Here is a 20,589-nt window from a genome sequence, read left to right on the forward strand (position 1 = left end):
TTCAGGGATTCAACTTCTTCCTGGTTTAGTCTTGGGAAAGTGTAAGTGTCCAGGAAATTATCCATTTCTTCTAGGTTTTCTAGTTTATTTGCATAGAGGTGTTTATAGTATTCTCTGATGGTAGTTTGTATTTCTGTGGGGTTGGTGGTGATATCCCCTTTATCATTTTTTATTGCGTCTATTTGATTCTTCTCTCTTTTTTTCTTTATTAGTCTTGCTAGCAGTCTATCAATTTTGTTGATCTTTTCAAAAAACCAGCTCCTGGATTCATTGATTTTTTGGAGGGTTTTTTGTGTCTCTCTCTCCTTCAGTTCTGCTCTGATCTTAGTTATTTTTTGTCTTCTGCTAGCTTTTGAATGTGTTTGCTCTTGCTTTTCTAGTTCTTTTAATTGTGATGTTAGGGTGTCAATTTTAGATATTTCCTGCTTTCTCTTGTGGGCATTTAGTGCTATAAATTTCCCTCTACACACTGCTTTATTCATTTATTTATTTATTTATTTTTTTTTTTAAATTTATTTATTATTATTAAACTTTAAGTTGTAGGGTACATGTGCACAACGTGCAGGTTTGCTACATATGTATACTTGTGCCATGTTGGTGTGCTGCACCCATCAACTCGTCATTTACATCAGGTATAACTCCCAATGCAATCCCTCCCCCCCGCCCTTGATAGGCCCCGGTGTGTGATGTTCCCCTTCCCGAGTCCAAGTGATCTCATTGTTTGTCCCAGAGATTCTGGTATGTTGTATCTTTGTTCTCATTGGTTTCAAAGAACATCTTTATTTCTGCCTTCATTTTGTTATGTACTCAGTAGTCATTCAGGAGCAGGTTGTTCAGTTTCCATGTAGGGTTCAACAGCTTTTAAATACACAAACTCCCTTTAGCCTAAGAACATTCATCATGTGACCACCTGTTGAAATGAGGCCCAAAGTCCCTGCCCTTGTTGACAGGAAAGGTGCCTTCTGGGGCCTCCTGCCTTTCCTTTTCTTTGTTTTTAGTTGTATATATGTAAGGTGTACAACATGATATTTTGATAAACATACACATAGTGAAAAGGCTACTGTAGTCAACTCTATGTATTCAACTCTAAGACGAGTCATTAGATTTTTGTTGTTGTTGTTTTTAGATTCTACATATAAGTAAGATCATGCAGTATTTGTCTTTCTGTGCCTGGCTAATTTCACTTAGCATGATGTCTTCCAGTTTCATCCATGCTGTTGAAATGGCAAGGGAAACCTAGACCTGTTCTGTTTTCCTTCTGCCTCAGCTCCAACAATTTGATATAATGGGAAAAGCACTGAGAAAAATGGACACCTGGATTTCAGCCAGGGTTCAATCCCATCATAATTGCTAGGTGATGTTGGGCACGTCCCTCCCCTGAGCTGAGACTTAGTTTCCCCGTTAGTAAAACCAGATTTTGATCAGAGCCAAGTCAATAGAGTACCCAACAGCTACCCTTAATCTTTACCACATCCTGACCCTTCCCACTGATTGTGCTGTCGCCCTCACACCAGCCCATTCCAGGAACACAACCCCATCTTTTGGTTCTCTGTTACACAACTTGGAAGAGTTGGCAACTTCAAAGGAATTTGATCAGACACCAAGTAGGGACAACTAGGAGACTAAACCTGAAAATACAAGGGTCAAACTCTCAGGTCTAACTCTCAGTGATCCCCCCAGACTCCCCACCCCTATCCCACACTCAGATCCTTGCCCTCAGTTCCATGTGGCAGGGTCTCCTGTGATGCGACACAGGATCATTAGTGGCTCAAATCCAGTTGTATCACTGGAAAAGTTGGATCCTAAATTGAGGAGATTAAGGGGGTGCTGGTGCCGGGAAGGGGACCCACAGGCAAGCTGAGAGCAAAGAGCAGAAACAAAACAGACATTCTCCCCCCTCCTTTTTTTTTCTCCAAAATTTCAGCTCAGGGAAGAACAGAAATTCTTAGAAGGGGACTCCCTAGACTTCTTTTGACAAACAGACTGAGTTCTTGGGAATCTGCATTCACAACCTTTCCCTTCTCTGCTGTCACAGGAAGAAGTAGTCTCCCTTCTGTCTAAGGCCCAGCCTCTCCTTTTGTTCTTCATCTCTACTCCTCTCTTCTCAAAGAATTCTAATTTTGTTATCTGCTCTCAGTGAAGCTGTTCTTGCTGAGTCACCACTGCCCTTGTTACTAAAACCTAAAGGCAATTTTCAGTTATCTTACTTGACCTGTCAGCATTTGACACTGTTGAAAACTACTTTATTCTTGAAAATGTGTCTTTCTGGTTTCCACAGCACCACAGTCTCTTGATATTCCTGCTTTTTTTTCTCTGCTACCTTTCCATTTCTCATGTTTTTCCTATTCAACTTTTCTATGTAACACAGCATAATAAGAAAACTTTCCCAGGAAGACTACAAAGATTAAATGAGCTATTGCACATGAAAGATGGTTGCAATCTTTAATTGTGATTTATATTGTATTAGTCTGTTTTCACACTGCTGATAAAGGCATACCTGAGTCTGCATAATTAATAAAGAAAAGGAGGCTTAATGGACTCACAGTTCCATGTGGCTGGGGAGGCCTCACAATCATGGTGGAAGGCAAAAGGCACATCTTACATGGCAGTCAAGGGAGAATGAGAGCCAAGCGAAAGGTGAAACCCCCTATAAAACCATCAGATCTCATGAGAATTATTCACTACCATGAGAACAGTATGATTCAATTGTCTTCCACTGGGTCCCTTTCACAACACGTGGGAATTGTGGGAGCTGCAATTCAAGATGAGATTGGGGTGGGGACACAACCAAACCATATTATGTATGTAGGAGACACATATAATCCCAACACTGTTCTTACTTGAAGTAGGTCCTCCACATCTCTAGGTCTCAAATAGTCACCTGTGTAATGAGGATCTTGAACCATATAACCTTTAAGGCCCCTTCTGGGTGTGATATTCCAGGATTCTAGCCAAATTTATCAGAAATGAAGTCAATTGTGTCTGTGTACAAGGTATTCTGAAATGGTTTTTATTGTTTACATGAAGAAAATGTTGTGATGTGCGTTTTGGACGCGAATAGCAGCAAAGCAGGTATTGGCGGGGAGGCAAATCCAATGCTCCTGAAGTTCCAAAGTCTCTGTACCTGACAGGATAAATACTGACTGCCATGCTCATGTTTATCCCTTGAGCTGCCAATCAGATCAGAGGAAAGTGTAAGGTAGAATAACAGTTCTCAACACAATTATATGCTTTCCAAATATGGGTTGATAATTTATGATTTTCTTTATTTTGAAAATTAAAAAAAAATCATCTTGATTGTTCTTTGGAAATAAAATACCTTCCTTGGAAAATTTCTGCTCTTGAGAAAAGAGGGATACTGGTAGACAGAGCAGATATTATGTATTAAACCCCTGACATATATTCGGCTTTTGAGTTTCCTTCTTTCCACCTTTCTCTTTATTTCTCCACATTTGAATACCAGAACTGTGCTTAGTATATAGTAGAAGGCTCAGGAAATGATTGTTGAGTGAAGAAATGAATATGATAGAGACCAGTTTCTCAAAATCCTAACCCAAAACAACTTGTAAGTTGGAAGAGTTACACAGGAACTTAGGGACAAATTAAATAAATGAAAGGATAGTGATAACAACAATACTAACACTGAGAATTGTCATTCACTGAGTGCTTCCTGGGTGCCAGTTGCTGTGTTAAGGGCTGACAACAACTCTTTGAATTGGATATGGTTGTTTGCCAGATGCCAGCCTGCTTCTGTTGTGCTTCATGTAATAAATGGAATGGGGCTCATTCACTCACAGATATTTATTGAAAACCTCCTTGGCATGGGTGTCAGTCCTGTGCCAAGTCATGGGGGTTCTGCAGCGAACGCAAGCATAGAGTGTGCTCTAAGGACGGTATAATCTAGTGTCAGAGAGACATGAAAAGAATGATGAAAAGGTTGAGTGTCAGAGTCTGGGGAAGCATGGATGGGGGCCCTTGACTAGCCTGAGACACTCAGGGAAGAGCTTTCTGGAAAAACTAGCATCTAACCTGTGACTTGGACTGAACAGGTAGCTTGTTCTCATCAAGAGTGGGGTGAAGACAAGGAGGAAAGGAAGAGATAGAGAGAGAGAACAGCAGAAGTGATCCAGCCAAAGGAATATTGTGTAAAAAGAGTAAGGTTCATGTGTCTGTTGCCTGTATGAATGTCTTCTTTTGAGAAAAGTCTGTTCATATCCTTTGCCCACTTTTTGATGGGGTTGTTTATTTTTTTCTTGTAAATTTGTTTGAGTTCCTTGTAGGTTCTAGATATTAGCCCTTTGTCAGATGAGTAGATTGCAAAAATTTTCTCCCATTCTGTCAGTTGCCTGTTCACTCTGATGGTAGTTTCTTTTGCTGTGCAGAAGCTCTTTAGTTTAATTAGATCCTATTTGTCAATTTTGGCTTTTGCTGCTGTTGCTTTTGGTGTTTTAGACATGAAGTCCTTGCCCATGCCTATGTCCTGAATGGTACTACCTAGGTTTTCTTCTAGGGTTTTTATGGTATTAGGTCTAACATTTAAGTCTCTAATCCATCTTGAATTAATTTTCGTATAAGGAGTAAGGAAAGGATCCATTTTCAGCTTTCTACTTATGGCTAGCCAATTTTCCCAGCACCATTTATTAAATAGGGAATCCTTTCCCCATTTCTTGTTTTTGTCAGGTTTGTCAAAGATCAGATCGTTTTAGATGTGTGGTATTATTTCTGAGGACTCTGTTCTGTTCCATTGGTCTCTATCTCTGTTTTGGTACCAGTACCATGCTGTTTTGGTTACTGTAGCCTTGTAGTATAGTTTGAAGTCAGGTAGCGTGATGCCTCCAGCTTTGTTCTTTTGACTTAGGATTGTCTTGGAGATGCGGGCTCTTTTTTGGTTCCATATGAACTTTAAAGCAGTTTTTTCCAATTCTGTGAAGAAACTCATTGGTAGCTTGATGGGGATGGCATTGAATCTATAAATAACCTTGGGCAGTATGGCCATTTTCACGATATTGATTCTTCCTATCCATGAGCATGGTATGTTCTTCCATTTGTTTGTGTCCTCTTTTATTTCACTGAGCAGTGGTTTGTAGTTCTCCTTGAAGAGGTCCTTTACATCCCTTGTAAGTTGGATTCCTAGGTATTTTATTGTCTTTGAAGCAATTGTGAATGGAAGTTCATTCATGATTTGGCTCTCTGTTTGTCTCTTACTGGTGTATAAGAATGCTTGTGATTTTTGCACATTAATTCTGTATCCTGACACTTTGCTGAAGTTGCTTATCAGCTTAAGGAGATTTTGGGCTGAGACAATGGGGTTTTCTAAATATACAATCATGTCATCTGCAAATAGGGACAATTTGACTTCTTCTTTTCCTAACTGAATCCCCTTGATTTCTTTCTCTTGCCTGATTGCCCTAGCCAGAACTTCCAACACTATGTTGAATAGGAGTGGTGAGAGAGGGCATCCCTGTCTTGTGCCAGTTTTCAAAGGGAATTTTTCCAGTTTTTGCCCATTCAGTATGATATTGGCTGTGGGTTTGTCATCAATAGCTCTTATTATTTTGAGGTACGTTCCATCAATACCGAATTTATTGAGCGTTTTTAGCATGAAGGGCTGTTGAATTTTGTCAAAAGCCTTTTCTGCATCTATTGAGATAATGATGTGGTTCTTGTCTTTGGTTCTGTTTATATGCTGGATTACGTTTATTGATTTGCGAATGTTGAACCAGCCTTGCATCCCAGGGATGAAGCCCACTTGATCATGGTGGATAAGCTTTTTGATGTACTGCTGGATTCGGTTTGCCAGTATTTTATTGAGGATTTTTGCATCGATGTTCATCAGGGATATTGGTCTATAATTCTCTTTTTTTGTTGTGTCTCTGCCAGGCTTTGGTATCAGGATGATGTTGGCCTCATAAAATGAGTTAGGGAGGATTCCCTCTTTTTCTATTGATTGGTATCACTGGCCATCAGAGAAATGCAAATCAAAACCACAATGAGATACCATCTCACACCAGTTAGAATGGCAATCATTAAAAAGTCAGGAAACAACAGGTGCTAGAGAGGATGTGGAGAAATAGGAACACTTTTACACTGTTGGTGGGATTGTAAACTAGTTCAACCATTATGGAAAACAGTATGGCGATTCCTCAAGGATCTAGAACTAGATGTACCATATGACCCAGCCATCCCATTACTGGGTATATACCCAAAGGATTATAAATCATGCTGCTATAAAGACACATGCACACGTATGTTTATTGCGGCACTATTCACAATAGCAAAGACTTGGAATCAACCCAAATGTCCATCAGTGACAGACTGGATTGAGAAAATGTGGCACATATACACCATGGAACACTATGCAGCCATAAAAAAGGATGAGTTTGTGTCCTTTGTAGGGACATGGATGCAGCTGGAAACCATCATTCTTAGCAAACTATCACAAGAACAGAAAACCCCATGTTCTCACTCATAGGTGGGAACTGAACAATGAGATCACTTGGACTCGGGAAGGGGAACATCACACACTGGGGCCTATCATGGGGAGGGGGGAGGGGGGAGGGATTGCATTGGGAGTTATACCTGATGTAAATGACGAGTTGATGGGCGCTGACGAGTTGATGGGTGCAGCACACCAACATGGCACAAGTATACATATGTAACAAACCTGCACGTTATGCACATGTACCCTAGAACTTAAAGTATAACAATAATAATAATAAATAAATAATAAAAAAAAGAGTAAGGTTACAGATACTGTGTAGTTAATTACGGTTAGAAGGGCGACAAAAAAGGGAAAGAGGCTATTAGATGAAGCTGGGAAGGAAGGCAGAGACAGGTCATGTGCAAAGGCTTCTGTAAGGTCTGGGAAATGCCTTTAGACCTTACTCTCAAATCAATGGACAGACTACTAAAAGATGTTAAGCAAGAGTGTGGAGGAGTAATGATAATGGTGGCATGGTGAGGTCATGACTGGGCCCAAGTTCTGTGTTAGACAAGGAGATGCCGTGGCTTCAGTGAGAGAATGGAATAAGAAGGGAAGCATGGGCACACAAGTCCAGTGTAATCATCTGCTTATGACATGATGAACCCTGAATTATACAGTGGAACCGGGAGTGAAGCAGAGGGCATGACCTGAGAGAGATTTAGAAGCTGAAATCATCGACACATAAAGACTAATTAGATATTGGTCCTGAAGAAGAGGAGGCATCAAAGATGACAGAAAAGAAGGCATCTGACTTGAGTGACTAGGGAATGTGTGTAATGTTTCTGGATATGGGCAAGAAACGTTGGAGGAACAGCAAGTTTGAGTGGAAGATGATGAACTCAGCACCAGACACATGAAGATGGAGGTGTCTATGAGTCATGATTGGTGGAGGTGTGCTGGAGGCAATTGTATATCAGGGTCTGGAGGTCAGGGTCTGGATCTCAGGGTCTGAAATCCTGAACTCCAAAAAACAATACGGGATCAAGGCTTTGCCAGTGTAGTAAAGGCTGTAATTGAAACCTTAGGACCTCCTTATGTCTCCTGCCCCTGCCCAACACTCCCAGCCATGGGAAGGAGTGCAGAATGAGAAGAGAATGTGGCCCAGATATTCTGAAGAAGAGCAGGAGCACTTAAGAGGTGGGCCTGGGATGAGTAGCCAGCAAGGGAGACTGACAGTGAGCAGCCAGACAAGCACAAGGAAGACCAGGAAGAGGTAGTATTATGAACGGAGGCTGAGGGAGGAAAGATAGGATTTCTAGAAGGATAGAGGAGTGGACATGTTCAGTGACATCAGCTGCTGCTGCTGCTGATTTTAGAAAGGACAAGGACTGAAAATATCTCCTTTAGATTTATGGACAAAAGCCTTTGGTGAAGTTCATGAGAGGACGCTCTGTGGGGTAATAGGAACAGGAGTCAAATGGGTTGATAAGTGAGGGAGAAGGGAAGAAAGGTAGTGAACAGAAAGGACTCCTTTAAGACATTCTGCAGAAAGGAAAACAAGAAATACATAGTTGTAGCTGGAGGGAATGTGGAGTTAATAAATTAGTTTATTTTTATGTAGGAGAAATGTTAGAAAATTTATAGGCTGAGAAGAAGAAACTAATAGAAAAAGAGAGGAGGAGGAGAAGGGAGTGAAAGAATAAGAAAGGATTGAGAGAAAGAAAGAAGGAGGGAGGGAGGGAAGCAGAGACCAATGAAGTGGAGGTGAGATAGGGTACTGGGCTCAGAGGGCAAGACGCAAGGATGACTATCAATCAGAAATGTGTTGAGAGTTTGGTGCCCAGAATCCTTCTTGTGGTAGGCAGAACAATGGTACCCCCAAATATGTTTATATCACAATCATCAGAATCTGTGAATATATTATTTTACATGGTAGAGGAATTAAGGTTGCTAATCGGTTGACCTTAAAATAGGGAGGTTACCTGGGATTATTCACGTGAGCCCATGTAATCACACATGAGCCAGTGTAATCACAAGTGAGCCAGCGTAATCACAAGGATCCTTATGAGTGAAAGAGGAAGGCAAAAAAGAGAACCATAGAGATCACAGCCTGAGATGGACTTAACTGAACACTCTTGGCTTTTAAGATGTAGGAAAGGGGCCAGGAGCCAAGGAATGCAGGTAGACATTGAAAGCTGCAAAGGGCAGGGAAATGGTTTGTCCCATAGGCTCTGCAGGATCACAGACCGGTGATACTCATTTTGGACTTCTGACCTCCAGAACTGTAAGATAATAAATTTGTGTGTTTTTTTTAAGTAACTACATTTGTAGTAATTTGTTATAGTACTCATAGCAAACCAATACACTTCCCCTCACCTTTATTCCTTTCCAAGATTTTAACCATTGGAAAATAACTAAGGCTCACCAATGAAATGTAAGTTTCAGTGTTGATTTATTAATTTGGGTAAACATTTAAAAGTCCTATAATACAAGGTTTCTCTTCAAATTCTGTTTGAAACTGGCTTGGAGTGTCAGAATGTTCATCCTACAAATGTCTACTGCTCATAGAGCCCTATGCAAGGTTCTAGGAACATAGTAGAGAACAAAACAGACCAGCACTGGCACAGAGGGCAGTTTTCAATAACATGCAACAAAAACAGGGTACCTGAACCACAGGTGTCCAATCCTTAGATTTGTATCTTTAGAAAAACCTTGTTCTAGCTCAGTGATTTTTAGTGATTTTTGCCAGCAATGTTGTTGTCCTCATGAGTGAACTAAGAGCACCCTATAGACAGAACCAGGAAGGACTGAATTGCCTGGAAAGACCACGTGCGGACAGGGAGAAGCCACACAAGTTGAGAGCTTGATAAGTGTCAGGGCAAAAGGACAAGGGCCAGAGCATTTAGAATATTAGTCAAAGCCACAGAAGCAGCTCTGGACTGCAGAACAATGATGCCTAACACGCAATGCCTCACTAGGAGAAAGTCAAGAGATTGAGGGTCTAAATAGCTGAGGCTTTGCTCAATCAATTCCTGAGTGTGCTCTGTCCCTGTCTTTGCTCCCGGGCCCATGATGCTATGACTGTCACAGTGCTGATAACAATGTGTTAGCTAGCTATCTGCCACAGGACCATGAGCTCCTTCTGGGTGGGGGGAGGGGGCAACTACTGATTTCTGTACATAGCAGGTTATTTCAAGTTCCAGGCACAGAATTTTCAATGTCTTTTTGACTCTGGAAGGAGAGGGGAAGAGATTCACAGAGACTCTAAGCCACAGTGTAAGTTACAGATTAACCTGAGAGTAGGGAAGGGAGGAGGGAGTGATGAAAGGATCATCCTTTTTGACCTCTTTCTCTGTTACTGCCATACTTCCAAGCCTCTTCATTATTGACCTTTTCATTCTCCCACCCACTTCCTTGAAGGATTGACAACTAAATAAAACTCACTTGAAAGATGTCTTCAGTGAGCAGTCAGGGAGGGAAATCCCAGCAGCTATGGGGTTGTAAGAGCAGGGGCAGCTGCATTTAAGGTCGTATCAGTGGGTTTGGGGGACAGCGCCTGAGCTCTGGATTCTGGGCAGGATGCCCACTTCTTATGGAATCACTTACAGCCTAAGATTCCCACTTACAGCAGACCCAGGGACCAAGAAGACATAGGCCTGCAGAGTAGTGTCTCAGCAAAGCCTCTGTGAAATTTTGGTACATGAAGGACCCTGAGTTTGACAACAGTCACATTTTATCAATTGGGAAAGTAAAACACATATTTCCACATCAGAGAAAGAGATTCCTAGGGAAGACAGAACTGGTATATTACTTGCCTTGGTTCCCAGGAAAACTTTAAACTGAAGCCAGTGACTGCTTCATTTTATGACATTCACTCCATTTACTATAGTTATTCACATATGAACAACATTTTTGTATCAACTTTCCTCTGATGTAAACACATAAACACAGTTTTCGAACAGAATGAATTTTTAAATTGTCTTTTATATGGTGTATAAATCAATAAATCAGACCAAAGCTATTGCATTAATGATTCTTTGTCATCAAGCAGAGAATAAAGACAGCAAGAAAAAAGGCATTCAATGCCCCCATCCACTCACTGTGATTTCCCTGTCCCTTGCCTCTGTGGATCTAATGCTTCATGGCTAGCAGAAGTTTCACTTTTATCCTGGGGGTTCAATCTAGCAAAAGTGTACTCAGAACAAGGGACTAAGGATGTAATTTGAAACCAAGAAAAGAGTGGTGCAACCTTGTCCAGGAGCTGTGTGAAAACACCTTCATCTTACAGTGATGCCCCAGTCACTGGTATGTCAGGAGTTTGGTGCTTCTTCCCAGGCTGCCCACTGAAGCCATCTTTCAAGTGGAATTCATTTAGCTGTCAATCGTCTGAGGGGGTGGGAGAAATGAAAATGGAAAAGGAGGCTTGGGATATTGGAACCAGTGAAGAGAAAGATCAAGGAGGATGACCTTTCTTCTCTCTCTCCTTTCAAAATTATCTAAATATATCCTTTTTCTTCTATTTGAAAAGCTGGAAGCTCAAGATAAAACTTGAGCTGAAGTTCTCAAACTGTGGTTCTTTGCCCTTTGTGCCCCTTTGCCCCAACTCTTCAAGATTAACAGAGGGAAATAGTATTTCATGTATAGAAAACAACATTTGCAGTGGTTCAGAGGCTCAAAGTGCAAGTGGCTGTTGAGGAACTGCTAGGAATCAAGTGTAGCTCAAAAGGATAGTACTGGGAGAGGGCAGAGAACATAGTGCAGAAGCACATGATAGAGATATGGGTATAGAGATGTAGGTGCAGAGATAAGTACAAGGCAGTCATGCAGAGCTGTGTCGGCCGGGGTCAGGGGTTTGAACTTAATCTGAAGATCAATGAGGACCCACTGAGAAACATTATGTAGGAGAATGTTATGGCCAGATGAGATTTAAAATGATCTCTTTGCTGCTGGTAGAACAGAATGACAAGGAGTAAGACTGGTTGCAGGGAGGCCATGTAGGAGGCTAGGAAAGGTGTTCAGGCAGTAGTTAGTGTTCCGGACAAGTGAAAATGCAAAGTCCAGACTTTCTAACACCCTTTTTAAAGAACATTTAAAAAAATACAAGGTACAAAAAATACAATGTACAGAATTCGGTAACTAAATATGGGAATATAGAAGATGAAAGGATATAGCTTGATAATCAGGTTTCTAGCTTGGATGTCTAAATGGATGGCTGTGTTATTTGTTAATTATGGTTTGGTGTTGAGAGTTCAGGATCTCTTGAGTTTAGTTTGGGGACATCCAATTAGAGATGTTCAGGAGGAAGTTGGATATAATGGATCCGAGGCTAGGAGAAAAATCTGAACCAGAGATAAGTATTTAGAAGTAATCAGTAGAACAATTATAATTAAACTTAGCAACAAAGAATTCTGTAGTAATACCAGATAGATCACTCTCAAGTTGCAGGTAAATTTTAGATGGGCTGGAGGGAAATACAGGGGAAACTCTGATGAATTCTATTTTATTTGGAAATATGGGAGTGAAAGTATATGCTGAGAGTGAAAGAGAAGTGGTTTGAAGAGAGTAGAGAAGGTTTAAGATAGTCAAAGTAGAGGCCAGGTATTCAAACAACCAGTTGAACCTGGAGACTATGAATATTCATTGAAGTCAATCTGCTTATTGGTAAGATTTTCTCTAGCAGCCAGTGTTCATCAGACTAAGAAAATGAGGTCAGTAGGAGAATGGCTTGTTAGATAAATGAAGACAATGGGGAAAATGAGTTCTCAGCCCTGGGACTGATACAGAGTAAGACAATGAATGAATGAACGAATGAGTTAATAATGAATGTGAGGGACTCTGTGAGTCCACCTAGAAAAAAGGGAGACCCAGTCAAAGCAATTCTTGTTTCAGAACCATGTGTAGGCTCAATACCATGGAGAGAGGGTCTTTCACAATTTCTACAGGCATCCTAAAAGAAGGAGGTGAAGCCCCCAGGGGTTCATCCCACATTAGCATTGGAATTTATCACTGACCTGAACCCTATTTCAGGACCTTGCTCAATACAGGCCATGGAGCATTGATAAGCTTTGGAGCCTGCACTATAGGAAGAGATAGAGACACCTACTGCATCCTCTTGGAAACCCCTGCTCCCTGTGCCCACACACTACTTGGCCTGGCCAGTCCTCATGGGGCTAAGAGTGTTTGCTCTTTGGAGTCCCATCAGAGAAGTCTCTGAGGAGGAAGCTGTCCCTCTATAAGTCTCATTCTCCAAGAGGGTGGGGTTTGCTGTTCTGAGCAGGCCTAGGACAAGTGCCAAATCTTTGCTGCAGAGGCTCTGAGCACTCCAAATCTGAGGCATAAAGACAGTATTTCACAGAAGAACAGCCTTCCTTTCACTGACTTCTTATTATTCCAATGTAACTTTTGGTAAGGATTATAAACATAAATGATTGCAACAGAATTGTCGATAGTAAATATTATTGCTATGGATTAAAAACACGAAACAAATAATTGCATTAGTGGGTAGAAATGATAATATTAGGCCAGATGCTTTGGTAATTGTAGAATGCAAAGATAATAACTACAACATTACAGGTGGGCATGCGGATTGGGCAGAACCAAAACTGAGTCATCATTGTGAAAACCTCACTTCCCACTCAAACTGTCATTGCCTCCACATAGACTGAAAGCAAATGTCATAAGTCAGCCCATCTCTCATTGTGAAGTCCCTGTGAATCCCCTGTGGGATCTTGTTAAAATACAGATTCTAACTCAGAGGGTCTGGGTCCAGCTAAAGACATTGCATTTCCACAAGCTCCCAGGTGGTGTTACTGGCACTGGTCCATGTGCCTGAGGAGAAATGTCCAGTCAGCGCCCCATCCCTGGGACACTGGTACATAATGGTCACAATAAAGATCACAGCACTAGCTCAGAGTTGGGATCCCCAAGGCCAGATCTATAGCCTCTCTCTTTCCTTACAGAGTACTGAATTCCAGAGGCCTAAGTCAGGCAGATGGAGATCAAAGTAACAGTTCCATTACTGATAAAATCTCATCCATGTAACAAAAAACCACTTGTAACCCCAAAAGCTATTAAAATTTTTTTTCAAATCTCAATGGGAGGCCTTGGTTTAGTCAGGCAGCCACAGTAGGCCTGCCAGTGGGTCCGTCCTTCTCCCCCAAATTCAGCAAATGAGCCCACTCAGAGTGAGTGTAGCTGGTCAATGCCCAGGGGCTTTTGGCTTTCTCCTGAGGGCAAGACCCCTTTCCCTCGGAGGACAGTGGATCATACAAGTAAGCGAGTAGGCCTCAGAACAGACATAAAGGAGGGGGTTGCACCAGGGGGAAAGACCTGCTCAGCGCCTCCTGTTAAGCTGTCTAACCTTGGGGAGCACAGATGGAAAAGAGGAGGAAAGTGGCCATGAGAATCACCTCTGAAGTCCCTGGACATGTTACCATGAAGCCTAGGACTTGGGGGGACCCACTTGCCCCAACCTAGTTTGAATGTGCAATGTGAGCCACGTGCCTTGTGGTGGGTTTGGGAGGTATGAAAGCCATGTGGCTTGTGGCGGACCTGGGAGCTGTCAGCCTTCTTGCTGCTGTCCCCCTCCCCGGGTCTCCCCTTCTCCCGCTGCAGTGTAATCACCTCACAGTGGCCAGAGTGGCCTGTCAATCAAATCAGATTATGTCATTGCCTCTGCTCAAGACCTTCCAGTGGCTTCCAGACACAGGTACAATGAAGTCTTCATCCCTCACTGAGGCCTGTAAAGCCTGGCTTAGTCTGGCCCCTGCTCACTGCACCCCAGCTACCCAGCCTGCTCAGCTCACCTCAGGTCTCTTCTCACATGTCACCCCCTCACACTGCCAAGTGCACAGTCTCAAAAATACCCCTTCCTTCACCCCCTTGATTCCAACTCTCATTTGTTGATGGCACTTAGCATTGTCTGAGATTATGCTTTTATGACTGTTTTTTATTTAATTTTCTTCCTCTTCTACTACATACACTCCCACACCCATACACATACTAAAAAGCAAGCTTCCCCTTCATTTTCACCACAGCAGTTCCTGTTAGAAGAGTGCCCAACACATAGTAAACTCTCAGAAATATTTGTGAATTAGCAAACCCTCACACAACTGTGTCAGGTAGGTATTATTTTATCTCCATTATTCACATGAGGAAACAAAGACGTTGAAGCAATATGCACAAGTGCACCTGCCCTTATTCCAGGCTCTTCACTGCTCAACCACATTGCCCTTTTCTTTTAAAATAGCTTTCCAATTGCCACCTCCTGGAGATTTCTGCTCAACTGATAATGCCCAGCATCCATTTCTCCCTTCCTCCTTTCTAACAGAACCCTAAGTTTTGTTTATGATTCCACTCCTTCCACATCAATTATATATATGTTGGGCAAAATTAATCCGTTTCGCACCTTGGACAAACTTGATTAATCTGAGGTAAGCCATCCCCCTTTGTCCCATATTTAGTTCAGAAATAGAAATGAAAATCTGGCTAAGGGATTCTTGGAGAGTTTTCACTCATTCTTTTAACAAAATTTCCAACAGTGATCCTCTTCTCCAGAACACAAATGAGAAAACCAGTAACTCCATTCACTAGTGTAAACTGTCTTATAACCCAAGAGAAACCAGCCATAGTATGAAATGTATGGACAACAAAATGGAAAAAACTTGAGATCCTGATGACATCAGTAAACCACTGGATCAGCCAGCCTAAAGCCCACCCTATCTCAGGACTATGTGTTATGTGATTCAATGTTTCCTTACTGTTTGAGCTAGCTTAAGTTGGTTTCTCATTTTATTTGAAGACAAATACGTAGCAAACGATATATAACAACCTTATCTCTACTCCTTCCTAAAGGAAGAGGTTGACGGGGAGACAGAATGTGAAATACCATCCATCAGACTCTGACTCATTCCTGACCCTTCAACTTGGCTCCCCTAACTGCGTTTCCATCCTCTAGACTTAAACCGTATGACAAAACTATCCCCCTTAAACTTCTTGAAGAACCCTACAGTCATTGAAAGTGGATCTAAATAGGATAAAGAATGGTCAAAATCTCTCCCACTTTACACGTCCACCAACTACTGTCTTAGGGGACTTCACTTTCAAGATGTCTAATAACTCATGTTTACCTCTCTTCCTTCCCATAAACCCACTGAAGTATTGTGAAAGGATCATAAAAATATGAATAATCTCATAGCAGCATTGGAAAAGTTTAAAGTGTGCCATAAATGTCTACAACATGGAGCAAATTTTGGAAAGTAAGTTTATATGTGATAAAATTAATGGTGGATCTTAACAGAACTGAATAAACTAAAGCTCCATATAGGTGACAAAAAGACTTCTGAACATAGGAAAACCTAAAGATTAGAAGCAGTTATATCTGAGAGTGGAAAAATGCCATAGAGTCATCAGAGTAAAGTGTTCAGGAGCAGCTTTTTTGTGATAGTTTGCTCTCAAGGCAGTTGAATATGTCACTTTTTTTCAGTTAAAGCTGTGTGTCTGCTGTGGGAGACTACAAGAAGGGATATTAGGACTATAGTGGGGAAAGTGAGACAGTGCTGCAAGTATCTTCAAACTGCCTCAAGGACAAACTGCCTCGAGAAGTACAAAGCATGCTCGCTCCCAACCGGAACATAACTAATATTTTGTACTCAGAATCTTGAGTCAATGTAGGATATAGGGAATTTTACTTATGCTGAGGTAATACATACAGCTATTAATATTGATCAGTCTAGACCAGTGATTCTGCACTTTTTGTCTACGCATGTAATCACTCAGATAGCTTTAAAATACTGACATTAAGTAGTTGTTACCTTTGGAATGGTATTAACTGGAAAAGAGCAAGAGGGAGTTTTCTTGGGTGCTAGAAATGGTCTATATCAGGGATCAGCAAGCTACAGCTCACTGGCCAAACAGGACACACCACCTGTTTTTGTAAAGTTCTATTGGAATACGGACATCCTTACTCGTTTACACATTTCCCATGGCTGCTTTTGCACTACAATAGAGTTGAGTAGTTTCAACAGAGACTGGCTGGACCACAAAACCGAAAGTATTTGGTTCTTTTCAGAAAAAGTTTTCCGACCCTTGATCTATATCTTTATCTTAGTCATGGTGCATTGTGTATGTATGCATATGTATATATGCAAAGATCGATTGAACTGTACACTTAAAATTTGTATGCTGTTTTGTGTGTAAATTTTACCCTACCAAAAAATGTAAATAAACAGAAAGAAATTCAAGTGTTTGGGTAACACCTGCAGATATTCTCACTTAATTGTTCTCTGGTATAGTCTCCACATCAGGATTTGTAAAAGCTCCCAAGGTAATTCTAAGGAGAAAACTCATCACAACACTAGCTTCCATGATCACATAGCAGGGTAAAAGAATGTAGGAAATTGTACATTGGCTTTTAAAACTTTCATCTTTGGGTGAAATATATAACGTTGGCTCACATTTCTTTGGCAAAAGTCACATGGCCACATCTAACTTCAAGAGGTGGGGAAGAGCAATATACCATGTACTTGTTAAGATAACTGGAATATTTGGTAGATAGCACTGACTGGTCTTCCTCTCTTGTCATTGAATATTTTATTTGTTCTCCTTTCATCATGCAGAATACATTTATACCCCCACTCCCATGAGGGTAATCAAAAAGTCCCATTCCATCACTCTTTCCCTCTCAAAACCTAGAATCTCTGAGTCATGTTTGAAAATTTCTTTATCTTTTCTGGAGATGGCCCCTCTTTGTCGAGAGTTACTAACTAAACACAAAGTTGTTTGCCCCCTCATATGTAACATTCAGTGGTGAAATAGGGAAAATGATAATCACAATAAACAATCTCCTCTAGAGAGAAGAATGGGAATCGAATCAGTCACTGGGATGGGAATATAGTCTACCATGTGCCCAGACGGAAAACAAAAAACATTTGGACAACAGCAATAATGATCCACCAGGATAAACCTGGACATATTTTAGATCAGTTTTCAAACTTCATGGATAAAGGTAAAATACTACAGTTTTCTACAAAGAAAGAAGAGATTACCATTAAAAATATGAATCTCAGTGTTATCAGACTTCTCAGGCACAACGCAAGTTGTTAGAAACAGTGGAGTGACATCTATAAACTGCTGAAGGAAAAAGATTTTTAAACTAGAGTTGCCTAATCAGAAAAAGTATCAATCAAGTATTAAGGCATAGTAAAAGCCTTCTCAAGGATATAGGGACTCAGGAAATAGAAAATCCGTGCAGTATCACGGAAAGAATTATTCTAAGACATATTCTGGGAAAAGGAGAATATAAAATCCAAGCAAAATATAAGAAATAGTGGAGAGCAAAAAATAAATCTTATAGTTTACAATAAATAGTTTTTATAATAAGGCTATAAAATTTAACACAATTTTTATGTAATGGTTTATAAAACAGAAATGACATACTATTGAAATAATGATTTGAAATATTCAGTTGAGATCAACGAAACCCCAAAAATATGGAAAGAGTAGAAAATAAACAAAAGCTTCCTAAGAATCTTGTTTGAGGAAGATGTTAAACTTGGATTAATATTCTTCATTGATGGGAGATTATAAGTTTAAATATATTTGTTAGAAGTTTTAAGTTAACAACTTGCTGAATGGAAATAAATAGTAGAACTTTCAAAATAGATTATGCTGGAGGGAAAAATACAATGCTATTTATCTAGCAAACATGAGGGGAGAATAAATTTGTCTTAGTTTGTTTGTGCTGCTATAACAAAATACTACAGACTAGGCAATTTATAAAGACTAGAAATGTATTTCTTACAGTTCTTGAGGCTGGGAAATACAGGATCAAAAGTGTCAGCTGGTTGTGTGTCTTGTGAAGGCCTTCTTACTGAATACGTGGTGGAAGGTACAGAGGGCAAAGAAAAGAAAATGAGCATTATGTCTTCACACAGCAGAAGAGCAGAAGAACACGATAAGGGCCACTCGTCTCAACTCCTTCAGTAAGGGCCTAATGCCAACCATGAAGGCTCTGCCCTCATGACTTAATCACTTCTTAATGCTTATCACTTTGGTGATTAAGTTTCAACATGAAGTTTGGGGGGCACATTCAGACCATAGCAAAAACAGAAAAATAAATTACATAGAACCTAAGGTAAATATAAAAATTAAAACTAAGTTACAAAAATTACACTTACAGAGTTCCACTTCTTGCATTGACAACATGAGGAACTCCATGGATTCAGTCCCCGGTGAAACTGGTAACAATTATTTTTAAAACAATTTAAAATATCTGGAAATGGCCTGAGGGCATATAGCAAATGAAGAAAAACATATTCAAGAAAATCTGACATTTGGTAACAACAGTGAGACTCTGTGGCATTTGAACCGTGACCCACTCTCTTGCTCCTCCTTATCACAGTGTGAAGGAAATTCCATTCCAGATGAGTGTAGCCAAGAACATAGGGCTCCCTCTCTTCCAGGTTCAAGTTGAAGAGTATGGCATCTTCCTGGGAGGGGCTGAAATTTGTTAAAAATGTAAACTGAGGCAGAACAAAATGTTAATGAGTTTGTTTGGGCAAAAAATAGTTCATGAATTGGGTATCTCTAAACCAGAAGCAGTTCAGGAGCTCCACTGAAGGATCACAATGGGGAGGCTTTTAAAGGATGGACACTGAAGGAAAGGAAAGAAAACATTTGATTAGTAGCTGCTATACAGGTGTCTTACCTGGTTTATTCCATTTGAAAGTTCTTAATTATATAATTATAAGTTTGTTTGCTACTTCTGATTGATTGATCTTAAGTTATGTTTCTCTTCACTATAGGCATTTAGAAGAAATAGCAAGGCTTTGGTCACTTATGAGGCCCAGCTGCTTTTGTCTGCTCAGGAATTATTCAGGCCTCGTCTCCATTTAACTTTCTTTTACAACATCAGCATTTCTGATCCCATCCTAGGCTACCTATTGCAGAGACTAAGTTCCAGGACATGCAATTGAGAAGTGGAGGTTCCCTCATGGGACAGAAACAGTAGAGAGAGAGGGGAGAGAGAGAGAGAGAAAGGGGGGGGGGGAGAGAGAGAGAGAGAGAGAGAGAGAGAGAGAGAGAGACTTCTTTTGTTTGGGAGAAAGTAAGGGAAGAGGACAAAAGTCTCTCCCTGGTAATCCAGAGAGCTCTTCCAGATCTTATCCAAGAAGACCAAGTCAGCACATCTAAGAGTATGCAGGAGCACACTATTACTAGGCTTGGGGTATCCCATAATGCAGATACAGCTGTGGTGACCAAAAAGTTAGATTATGACACCCAAGTTCCTTTCCTTACCTGGAAAGACTTCCAAATAAGGATGGATGCAAGTGAGCCCAAATTGTGAAGACTACATAAATATGTGCTTCGGGGGGGAAAAAAATTATGCCTCTCTTTGTCCACTGAAGAAATGTTTGCCTGTGTAGAAAATGCCATAGAATTGATAACAACAACAAACACAAGACAACTTTTAAACCAAAAAGTGATTATAACAAATGTCATAGGAAACAAGATTAATATAAAAAATAAATTGCTTTGTCAAATACTGTCAATAGGCAATTAAAATTTTAAATTAAAAACACCATTTATAATAGTTCCTCCCAAACAAAATACTTATGTGTAAATCTTCAAAATACATATAGGCTCTGTATATGGAAACAACAAAGCACTGATAAAAGAAATCAAAGAAAAAATAAATGGAAAGTTATTCTGTATTCATGGGTTGGAGACAGAAAATTGTTAGTATGTCAGTTTTTCCCAGTATGTTCTGTATATACAACATGATTCTAATCAAATTCTCATCAAGGTATTTTCTAGATATCAACAAACTACTCTATATTTTATATGGATAAGAGTATCTTAGCATAGGTAATACAATATAGAAGAACAACAAAGTCAGAGGACTCACATTACTTAATTTCAAGACTTACTGTAAAGTTACAGTAATCAAGACAATGTGGAATTGGTGAAAGAATAAAAACATAGATAAATAGAATAGTGTCCAGAAATAGAACCACACCCATAGAGTCAACTTATTTCTGACAAAGGTGCAAATGCAATTTCATGAAGAAAGTTAATTTTAAAAATAAAATGTAAAACGAATCCAGACAAAACCTTAGACCTTTCACTAAAAACTAACCCAAAATAGCTTATAGATCTAAGTGCAA

Source organism: Chlorocebus sabaeus, chromosome X (assembly GCF_047675955.1).
Source record: "Chlorocebus sabaeus isolate Y175 chromosome X, mChlSab1.0.hap1, whole genome shotgun sequence".
Taxonomy (NCBI): Eukaryota; Metazoa; Chordata; class Mammalia; order Primates; family Cercopithecidae; genus Chlorocebus; species Chlorocebus sabaeus.